At 41.6% G+C, this 8,360-nt stretch overlaps 1 long non-coding RNA gene across 2 annotated transcripts in view; it reads left to right on the top strand.

The window, feature by feature from the left end:
• Nucleotides 1-7,320, top strand: part of LOC125183083 (uncharacterized) — a 28,419-nt gene extending 21,099 nt beyond the window's left edge. For both annotated transcript variants that reach the window (XR_010831284.1, XR_007164213.2), the window contains one exon: nucleotides 4,183-7,320. This is a non-coding gene — a long non-coding RNA (uncharacterized lncRNA). The remainder of the gene's footprint in view (nucleotides 1-4,182) is intronic.
• Nucleotides 7,321-8,360: the final 1,040 nt, after the last annotated feature.

Here is an 8,360-nt window from a genome sequence, read left to right as displayed (position 1 = left end):
TGCACTCCATCCCAGTCAAACCTGGACCCTAAATCTAAAATTTAGAAAGCTTTAGAGTCTTTCACCAAACCTACAGAAAATCCGCGTTCTTTGTGAGTAGTGTAGGACCTCTGTTCCTTTAAAACCACAGCTAGCAGCAATGCACCAGTGCCCCTGCCTCTGCTGACACTCATGGTAAAGAAGAAAAAAAAACCATTTCTCTGTTGACATCAGTGCAGCAAGGAGTGGGCCCAGCTTTATTCACACCCACACAATATGCTTAATTAGAAACTATTTTCCTCTAAGAGCAGACACTTGAATTTTCTGAGATGTTGCACAGAGCTTCAAGAGGGAGGTACCAAGGGGTGGGGGTGCTGCAGCTAGGAGGAGGCAGATAGCTGTTGGAGAAGAAATTAGGGCCTCGGATCAAGGTAATTTTGTAATGATCCATAATCAAAGGCTATTTGAACGTTCTTCAGATACCTTCAGAAGCGTTTTCCATCACTTTCAAGATGGATTTGTCTATTTTCTCTCCAGAGGTAGCAGGGGCCTGAATTTCCCTGCATAAGGGAAGCTACCTGAATGATGAAGAGAAGCCATCTTGTGCTGAAAGTCGCTTTCCTCTAGATTTCTATTTTTTTAGCCCATCATGAACATTTTCCATCAAGTGCTTTCAGCCCTGTTCCCAGGGAAATGGGCATAGTTGTTTATTAGTATTATAAAGAACAGGTTTATGCTTGACTGAATTAGCAGAGCCTGTGTCCACAGCCTACTTACAGCTCGGCCATCAGGATTTATGGAGGAGACATTAACCACTTGCCTTGTATGTACAGTCGCATGAAATTACTGCAGATCGCAGTCCATATGTGACAGCTTAATGGCAGTGGTAAACTGCAGTTAAAGTCAGAGACTTCACAAGGGCTGTCCTAATTCATACCCTAATTGCGTGCTTGGAGTTTTGCACTTGTAAGTGCTGTCGTGGCTCGCATGAAGGCAAGCAGCTGAATGTCCCAGCGCGTCCGTCCCAGCTCTTGGAGCACATGTGGGATGAGGAAACCTGACCAAGTGCAAGCACTGTTCCTTGTTTAAGGTGTGAGAGGGCCTTGCTGGGGCCTAGTAACGCTTTAAGCCTTTTTATTAGACTCTTCAAAGCACATAAACGCAGGCACGCATGCATACAGACCCACAGCTATTTCTGAAGGTGTGTGTTAGGTGTGGTGGGAGAAGCTGGCTTCCCGGTGGATGGGAGTTGCCTAAGGGCAGCAATGGGGAATCCGCAGCGATAATGAAGAGAGGGAGCTATGCGGAGGCTCCCCGAAGCGCTCGAGTGCCCACTGCTTTATTGGAGCCAAGCGCAGTCCTTCCTTCTGCTGCTTAATCCATTTTGATTACTCGATAGCTGACTAAAATTGAGTAAAGCTGTCACTACCGGCAGTGAAGATTAAGATGTGCTGTGCTACTCATGGTTATTTTCGTTTCAATTTGGAGGATAATGCAGTGCCTAGGCACACTGGGGCTATGCCTAAACCGCAGCCTCCCCTTTCCATCTGTCTTTCCCTTGGCTTCACCTGGCTGAGCAGGTGAAATGTTGAAAACACTTGGATTTTTGCATTAGAATGTGTATTTTAAAGTTAGTTTAGTAAAGCATACTGGCATACTGAAATTTCTTTTTGCAAAGAATTCAGAGTTTTGCTCAAGCATGACTGTAAGCATTGATGATTAGTTCAAGATATGGAAAAACAGCAATTTGCAGAATGTAGTATCTGTAGTTAGTTACAGGCGTGGGTTTTTTCAGGGAAGGCTATTTTTTTCCATTATAGATTCGATGCTCTTATAGTGTACTTCTTTTCTCAGTGGTTCTAAAGATAACATGTCCAATTAAAATAAATAAATAAATAAAAACATTCCCAATTTTACCGAACCCTTAATTGCTATACCTGGGCATATTAAAGGGCACAGTATCTGAAGTAGTTTTTTACTTTCAGCAGAGGGAAACCTGAGTAATTCACGTAACGTTCAAATTCATAAGCATCAATTGATGGGATGCATACTAAGTGCATTATGTAGCTAGAGACTCATCTAATTGCTCACAAATAACGTGTTTGTATTTTGTAGTATGAAGAATGTACACCTATCTTATAAGGCAAGTTACTATATGTTTTGCAAAGACAAACTCACTTCCAGGAAGATGACTTCTAAATGAGGAGAGATTATTTAGTAGTATCTTGTGTCTGAAACCTGGCCAGTGTACGAGCCTAGTGCTGGATTTCTGGCCCGCTTTGATTTTTTCTTTTTGCTTGGCTTGGAGTTGTTCTCTTCCTCCTGACTACTTATTAGGCTTTATTTTTTCTGTTGTGCTTTTGTCTAACTACTATTTGAGGAAGGGCACTGTGAGTCCATTGTAGGGTTTCTGGCACGAGGGGAAGCTGAGCATGACTGCAGCTTTAATATGCTATCATATTAGAATGAGGGTTTTGTAATCGGGACCCTATTACAGAGAGATTTTTCAAGATACAGCTAAAAATGTCCAGGTTTCAAAGAAGCTTAAAAGCAGAGTTAAGGCAGTCTGCTGGAATTGTACTTTGGATAGCATTAACTTCATAGTGACGTATTTTGGCTTGTGCCTCTTTGAAAAAGGCTGAACCAACAAACCCATTGCAAGGGTCTGGGGAAGTCCAGGACAGCATTCTCATCAGAGACGTGTATCCGCTTCCAAGCTACCCGACAGCCAAGACCAATAGGGCCTTTTTATTTTGGGGAACTATATAATAAAGGCTGTAGTAGTTGATGTGCTGTAGGAGCGAGTTGTGTCCCTGCGGTGGCAGCCTGTGATTAGGAGGAGCTGGGTTTCCTCCTCAGACAAGGAGAGACCAGAAGAAAGCCCTGCTCCTCACGCAGCGTGATCAGGTTACTGGCTGTGCAGCACATCCATGACTAAGTAACCGCTCCTGCTGATGCTGCAGTCCCAGCAGCAACCCAAAATGAAACCCCAGCCAGCAATCAATGCATGAATCAATGTAGCTAATTTTCTTTTATTATTATTATTATTATTATGCAATGAAAACAAATAATCGGATGCCAGGAACAGCTGCTTGATCCAAGGGCTACACTTTCTTCCTCCTGATAAAGATAACAGAGGCTCCCCCCTTTTTTTAAGTAGTTATTGAACAGCTCAGTGGGATGCTCTGAATAGTGCTTGCAGTAGCAGGGAATTTATTCTACTGGAAAACTTACTATTCCTAAAGACTGGAAGTGTAGCATTAAAAAATTACTAAACCAGCACCAGTTACCCAAGACAATGGGAGTAGTCAAGTGTTCCCCTCTGTTCCTGATGAGCAAATTCATGCAGAGATGTTAAGGGGCCTGTCTAATGTGCCTTCTATGGGGAGCAAAGCTTTGTGGGCCACTCTATCTTCCCAGAAATAATGATGCTCTCTAAAGATGTAATAAACAACGAGAAGGTCCTAATTCCAGTGAGTTATGCTTGATTTTGTTCCTGATACTTACCATGAAAACTCTGATTTAAAGGATTACTGGGAATGTGGACAAGGGGAAAAGTCCTGAATAATTCTAAACTGACTCAATGCTTGGTTAAGGCCAACCTGTCAGTTGGATAGGTTGCTATCAACTGAATCTTAAGCTGATTTACAATCTTGGCTCCTCCTGTGCTTCAAGAACTGGAAAAAGCAGAACTTGAAGCTTACTGCTAAAGCTGGCCTGCTGAGTTACTGAGCTTTGAGGAAGATGGTAACGGGATAAAGGATTGTTTATCTTCTTCTTCATCAAAGATTTATGAAGGTGGTTTTGTAACAGAAGACAAAATTACTAGTGGGAGTTAAAAATACAGTCATCCTCAAATAGATTACGAAATTGCAAAATCCAGAGATGGATAACCTGAGTGTAGGTTGGACAGATTCTTGAAATAAATTAAAAAAAAAAAAAAAAAAGGGGAAGGGAAGGAAAAGGAAGGGAAGAGAAGAAGAAAGGAAAAGAGGAAAAAAAAAGCATTTTTAGACTGATGGGGGTGCTTCAGAGTAAAATGGCTGAAAAAAGTAGTGGAAAGAACAAAGGATATGAAAGGAGGATGGCTGTAAAGTTCAGAGAAAAGGGTCCTTTAGGCAGCATTTATGTTTGTATATCAGATGAGGTATAGAAGATTCATGGGACAAAAATTACTCCTTTTTTATGTTTTTCCAAATTCAGAAAACACAGATGAACATAGTAATTGCTCCAAGTGAGCTGCAAAGAATAGATATCAGCCAACTGTGTAAGATGAGGAACTTGACAGTGCCGTTTCCAGTCCGAGAGAGGAATGAGAAAGTAAGTTGGGGATGCTGTGGGGAAGTATTTGTTTTATGTGGTAGTTAGCTCTTCCAAGCATGGCTCTAAAGTGGAGTTTTCCATAGGACGACATCCCAGACATGAGAGTTTCCAATCTATTTTGGTTTAAGTGGCAGTGAGTTTGTCTGTTGTGGGGGTTTTGAAAATCTCCATATCAGAAGGTAGATCTGATGAGCAGTGTGTGGATATTCATGAATGCAAATGAGAGGTTCCTATGTCTTGCATGAGTGTCCTTCCAATTGGCAACTGCCTGTTCTGTGGAACACCTCTCCCCTTCTTCAATTTCATATAATTTCGGTTCAAGACCACAGAAATGCTGCCAGTGAGGGTTTCACCACAACCAACGTTCCAGCACAAAGGGTCACTTTTGACTCATCATGCAATTTTGATGAAAAAGGTAGGTAGAAAATTCCCAAGCCAGCTGTCATTTCAAATGTCATTCTTTCTGAAGTGGAAAAGCTTTTTGGAAAAAGGATTATATTTTTGTTTTACCTACAGCCTCTGAATGTGTGTGTGCTTCCAGAGATAGATCCCTTCAAATGAGAATTCTTCTTGTGAGCCATCCCAAGCTTCATCCTAGGTTGTATGGACTGCCTTGTTTCAGAAACATGCAGCAATTGCTGGTAGAGCTATACTGAAATCCAGGCTTTGGCACAGCAGGACATTGAGTTTAGAGCCTTAAGCATGCGTTTGAAATCTTTAATGATTGTGAATTATTGAGGAGAAAGGTGGGCAAAAACAGATTTTATTAAAGACAGCCATAGAAATTGTTCTGTTCTGCTACCATAGGCAGAAACCTGAGTTACCTTCCCATTGGGTACTGCAGCATCAGGTGGTTGATAGAGCAAAATAGAGTGAGTCTTCACATCACACTTATGTGGAAAACCCATCATAATTTTTGGCAGATCTTGCTGTTTTAAAAAGAAGGAAAGAAACAAAACAAAACACACAAAAAACATGTTGACTTAGTACATTGTAATTTAGAGGACTTCCAGAGAACAGGTCCAACAGTTTCACAAATTCAAGCTGCCCTAGCTGTTCATTAAGGACAGTACTTGGATCACGGACGCTGCCAGAGGTACAGTTTTGGATATGAAGGTGCTAGCATAATTTTAGGAACAGCTGTAGGGAGAAATGGAAACCTTTATTTCTGCAATCAGTGCAAGTATATAAGTGGATGTTGGAGTCCTGAGTGGAAAACCACAATGTTTTACTTGCTTGTCCTCTTTCTGCTCCTTTCTTGGTTGTGAAACTACCCATAAGTCTTGGTTTAGCAGCTAGTGAATAGGGCTCTATGAGTACAGGCAAAGAGTTTATATATTTTTTAGAATTGTAACTCGTAGAAAGGAAACATAAACCTGGCTAATTATTAAAGAATATATTGTAAAATGTCCAATTGTTTTAAATTACAAATTTTATCAGTTACCAGTGGTTTAAACTGAGTTTTTTCAAAGGGGCAGAAGTAGAGACTGGAACAGGAGAGGAACAGATTAAAGAATATTCAGATAAGATGGATGTAGTGCAGTCAGCAGGGCCTGATGGAGTTCACCCCAGAGTACTTAAGGTGCTGTCTGAAGCAATCTCTGAGCCATTAGTGATTATCTTTAAGAACTCATGGAGGAGAGAGGAGGTCCCTGAAGACATGAGAAGGGCAAACACAGTGTATTATGCTTTAAAGAGGGGAGAAGGAGGACCCTGGGAATTACAGACCTGTCAGTCTAACTTAGGTCCTTAAAAGATGCAGGAACAAATCATTAAACAATCAATTTGCAAGTAGCCAGCTGATATGGTGGTGAAAAAAAAAAAAAGAGAGAGAAAAAAGAAAGAAAACGTAGACTTGTCAGGAATGATTGATGTCAAATCAATCTCATTTCCTTCTTTGTCACAGTAGCTTGTCTAGTGAATAAAGAGGAAGCAGCAAATACAACAGTGCTTGATTTTAGTAACACTTTTTGACATATATGACAGGCTAAGGAGTATGGTATAGATATAATTACAATGGGATAGGTGCATAGCCTGTTGAAAAATAGCTCTGTAGCAACAGCTAGTGCTGGATCACTGTCAGGGAGGATATTTCAAGTATGTAATTCAGCAGCTTGTCTTATACCCAGGTTTTAATAAATATTTTTTCTTGGAAGCTGAACAACAAGCAAACAAGTGCAACCTGTGGATGGCACAATTAGGAGACACCGAAAGACCAAAGAGGCCAGGATCTGAACTTGAAATGATCTTTACAGCTTGGGGAAATGATTCTGAAATATTAAAATGAAATTCTCTCAGGAACAGTCCAAAGTGCTGTACCTGGGAAGACGAGATGCAGAGACATGATGTGGGGTGGTGGTGGCTGGGGGGATAACTAGGCAGCAGTATGTTTGTAAAGGACTTGAGGATTGCAGGGAATCGTGAATTAAATGTTCTGGGTTGTATGAGGAGTGCCATCCTTGAGACACAGCCTATGATTGCTTTCCTGTCTTTGCTTCACCTGTGGTACTGCATCCACTTGTGGGTGCCACCTTTTGCTGCAAATGAAGAGGAAACAGAGAAAATACAAGGAAAACAGTCAGCGCGTAGAGTGCTAAGAAGCACGAACTGCGAGGAGATGCTGAATTGGGAATTGGGTTTGTTTACTTCAGGAAAGGGAAGGCTGAGAGAGAAATATGATAAGACTTCCAGTATATATATATGTGTGTGTATATATATACATAAGTGGTGGCTATAAACAAGACAGTGATCAATTGTTCTCTTTGGTCACAGAGAGGATAACAAGCAGAAATTATCTTAATTTGCCACTTAATATCAGGGTGAGAAGAGTTGGCGCAGTCATGCAAGGATGCTCCTTGCTGTTGTTTTTTTTTCCTTTTCTCTCTTTCAGACAAGTCAGACAGTGCCTGTTGGGAGGCCCTGGCTCTGTTTCAGTGCAGGGAGCTCATTCCATGAGGTTTCATACAGCCTCACATTTCTGCTCAGGAAAAAAAAAAAAGGAAAAAAAAAAAGGCAAAACTGTTCTTATCGCTAGAGTTTCCATTTTAACACTGCTTTGACTATATGCCAGAAATTGTTTGATTTGATGGTCTTACATTGCTCACCACGAAAATGTCAACATTTATTCTCTGTTACCATCCTCTGTACTGAAGATACTGCAGTATTTTAGTTCATAATAAGCCAGCTGGTCCATTACACATACTCTCTTTGTGAACATCAATTACTGCCTGCTTTAGACTCTCCTTCGTTCTCCATGGCAGCATCACTCCAAACCTTATTTCGTGGAAGATAAGAGACAAAACAGGCTTATATAAATATTAAATGAGAATGTTGTGAAAAGAGATTATCCGAGAATCTGTCCCTTGGAGAGAGAAGCAGAGCAGACCCTCGCATTAAAAACATCTTAATGCAGCTCTCCAGCAGAGCACAGACACCCCTGAGTACTCCAGTAATCAGATTCTGACACAGGCAAAGACCCAGGGCTTTTTTGTCGTGTTGCTGGCAGGGATTTCAGTAGCCAGCTCCTGGCTGACCCCAGGGCGAGCAAGAGACGAGGCTGAGGGATCTGTGGGACCAAAATCACTCTGATGGAGGCACCAGGGAGAGCACGGGGACGGCCCCGCTCAGGTTGACACCGTGGTTCAGCAGTGTTGACAGCTACCTTGGCGACTTTTTTTTCCTCGTGCCGTCACCTATTGCAACTCAGCCGGTCCCTTCTTTAAATGATACATAGGCTACGCCACCGCCGGGAGAAGTCATTGATTATAGGGTACGTTAGCAATAATACCACGGTTAACATGGGGTGGTTTATTAGAGCGGCGAACACCCTCCGCTTTGCTTTCAGTTATTAATTAACCAACCAGTCATTAACTGCTGCTAACAATTGATTTACAGGGAATTATTGCTTAAATAGCAGGAGGTATTTAAGAGGAAAATAAATTAAAACAAAGAACTGCTGGATCCTTGGGCACAGAAAGGACTCCTTGTAATATAGAGAATGGCTGCTACAGCCCTGTAATTACAGAGTGATAAACAGTCATTGGGAAGTGCGTTCCTTT

Source organism: Anser cygnoides, chromosome 4 (genome assembly GCF_040182565.1).
Source record: "Anser cygnoides isolate HZ-2024a breed goose chromosome 4, Taihu_goose_T2T_genome, whole genome shotgun sequence".
Lineage (NCBI taxonomy): Eukaryota > Metazoa > Chordata > Aves > Anseriformes > Anatidae > Anser > Anser cygnoides.
Note: the sequence above shows the minus strand (reverse complement) of the source record. Positions and strands in the feature narration are given on the sequence as shown.